The 2,994-nt window shown below is 42.8% G+C and overlaps 1 pseudogene; it reads left to right on the top strand.

The window, feature by feature from the left end:
• Positions 1-2,241, top strand: part of LOC122548124 — a 7,305-nt pseudogene extending 5,064 nt beyond the window's left edge.
• The last annotated feature ends 753 nt before the right edge of the window (positions 2,242-2,994 follow it).

Genomic DNA, 2,994 nt, shown 5'->3' with positions numbered 1-2,994 from the left:
TAAATGGGAGACTTTTGATGGATCAGCAAGTTCTGGTACAAGTGAACACTTGGGCGATAGAGTTTTCAATATTCTGGAGACTATAGGGAAGGTGATGTGGGATGCTGGCCAGGAGTGGGTTTAGATAATGAAATCTAGAGTTAACAAGATGAATGAATGAGAGTTTCAGTAAATGAGCTGAGACTGTGGTGAGGTCAGCTGATATCACTGAAGTCGAAATAGTGGTCTTGGAGTGGGACTGGGCTGTCACCCTCAGCTCTGGGATTCAGCTGTTTGTCAGTTTGTGAATCAAGTCTGGAACAAGCTCAGAAGCTGATTGGCCCTGGAAGAACCCAAACTGGCCGTCATTGAGCAGGTTATTGTGAGCATGTGCTTGACAGCACTGTCGATGACAACTTCTATCACTTCACTGCTGAGCGAATGTGGACTGATGGAGGGAAATTGGCTGGGTTGGATGTGCCCTGCGTTTTTGTGTTGAACAACACTGGGAAACATTTCCCAATGTCGGTAGATGCCAGTGCTGGAGCACGACTTGTCTTGGTGGGCAGCAAGTTCTGGAGGAGAAAGTGAGGACTGCAGATGCTGGAGATCAGAGCTGAAAATATGTTGCTGGAAAAACGCAGCAGGTCAGGCAGCATTCAAGAACTCATTCCTGAAGAAGGGCTCATGCCCGAAACGTCGATTCTCCTGCTCCTCGGATGCTGCCTGACCTGCTGCGCTTTTCCAGCAACACATTGTCAGCAAGTTCTGGATCACAGCCATCAGTATTATTGCCACAATGCTGCTAGGGACCATAGCCTCTACACTACTTGTACATTTCTTGATCTGATTTGAAATGAGTTTTCAACCAATTCGATTCACATCTGTGATGTCATGGACAAATGGAGAAGGCTCATCCACTTGGCACTGCTGGCTGAAGATTGCTGCAAATGCTGTCATCTTATCTGTTGCATAAATGTGTGAGGCCCCTCCATCAGTAAGGGTAGGGATATCTGTGATGCTTCCTGCAGTGAATTATTTAATTGTCCATCACCATTCCTGACTAGGTGTGGCAGAACTCAGATCTGATCCATTGGTTGTTGGATCACATAGTTCTATTTGGTGTTGCTTGCACTGTAGCTTCACCAGGTTGGCACCACATTTTTAGGTATGCCTGGTATTGCTTCTGGCATACCCTGTGGAAGTCTCCATTGAACGAGGGTTGATGTTAATGGTTGAATGGGGAATATACCAGGCCATGAAATTTCAGATTGGGCTGGAGTACAGTTCTGCTGCTGCTGTTTTGGCCCACACCGAGACAGAAGTTGCAGGTCAAGAGGGCTGATCGTGTTGTTGTATTTTCTAGTGTATTGGTAGATGTAATGTGGTCCATCCAGTTTCATTCCTTTGTTGAGACTGTGCAGTGATTAATACAGTGAGTGATTTGGTGGGCCACTATCAGGAATGCAACTTTTTTAAAAAAGGGTTTGCGATTTACACATGAAAGAGGTGAAACTATCATGGTATTCGAACAGATGAAAGATTGAACAGACAATCAAGGTATTTTTCAATGGATAATTTCAGTTACATCACACTATATATTTTTGCAATAAATTCTGCGCCTTTGAATTGTGCACTCCACAATCACCTGATGAAGGAACGGCACTCCGAAAGCTAGTGTACTTCAAAATAAACCTGTTGGACTATAACCTGGCGTTGTGTGATTTTTAACTGAGAATATGACAGCACTACTAACAGGGCTGCATGTAAACAGGATCAGTCCAGTTAATCAATACATTCGGAAGGATTTCCTCCAAGTTTGATGACGAAATATTCGTCAAAACCGTCAACTTCAATCTGCAATGATGCTCTTAACAAAAACTTCAGGCTGACACAAAGGTCCCCACCCCACTGCAATGTGGTAACTGGGCCCGGCCCAGGAATTGGAACTGGGACATTTGTGGACTGTGATCTCAAAGGAAGCGAGCAAACACAATTCTGACAGATTAGTCCTCAAAGATGAGTAGCAAGTTTGAGACAAGGCAGATGGTATGCCGCCTTGCACTTAGCTTAATTGCATTTCTTATTTACAGTAGTGTTTTGCAAAATATAAACAACTGGTTTGTTTTCCGTGGTTGGGGAGTTTTATCCTCGTTGATCACAGTTGCTGCCTCTCGCTCCCCAAGTCAAATCATAGGATCGATAACAAAACAATACACTGCAGGTGCTGGAGATCTGAACCCCAGAAACAAAGTGCTGGAGAAACTCAGCAGTTCTGAGGGCATCGGTGAAGAGAAAAAAAGTTACATTTCAAGTTCACTGACTCGTCATCTGAACGGACAAAGGTCACTGGACTTGGAACTTACAATGTTTAATTACCCTCAGATATGCTGCTGAACCTCCGGTTCTCCAGCACTTTGCATTCTATATTGAACTTTCGTATTTTTCCAATCTGTTTGTAAATAATCTCCAAAAGTGAAAGGTTCATTGCAAACATGAGCATAGTTTCCACACGTGAGTTACACAAGCACATCTCAGTTTAAAAACAAGTTTAACTCAAAGTAACATTCCATCACAAAATTAGCCAAGTTACACCAGTAATAAAGCTCATCCACCCAATGAGGCACTTCAGCACAACATCCTGCAGTGTTGCACACAGCCACCTTTACCAAAGAATGATCACATGTCACAAAATTGAAGGCCAAGAGCATGTCTCTTTAAAGGAGCTGAAGTCAAACTCAATTTTTGGAAGGATTTTTATTAAACCTGATTGAACATTTAAATCTCAGGGCATAATCTTTGCTGTTTTAAACAAAGTGTGTGGGAAACATCCCACATCTTGCTCAAGGTTCAGTTCGGCCGGATTCATAGAGCCAAAGGTCAAGCAAACATCACACTTTCCATTCACTTCTACAAAGGGCTGACATCACATTTCTTCAGGATTTAAAGTATTCTATAAATTGTTTGTAAAATCCTTTGTCACATTAAAGAACTGGGCAATAAATGTCATTGTAT

Source organism: Chiloscyllium plagiosum, unplaced genomic scaffold (assembly GCF_004010195.1).
Source record: "Chiloscyllium plagiosum isolate BGI_BamShark_2017 unplaced genomic scaffold, ASM401019v2 scaf_5443, whole genome shotgun sequence".
Classification (NCBI taxonomy): Eukaryota; Metazoa; Chordata; class Chondrichthyes; order Orectolobiformes; family Hemiscylliidae; genus Chiloscyllium; species Chiloscyllium plagiosum.
Note: the sequence above shows the minus strand (reverse complement) of the source record. Positions and strands in the feature narration are given on the sequence as shown.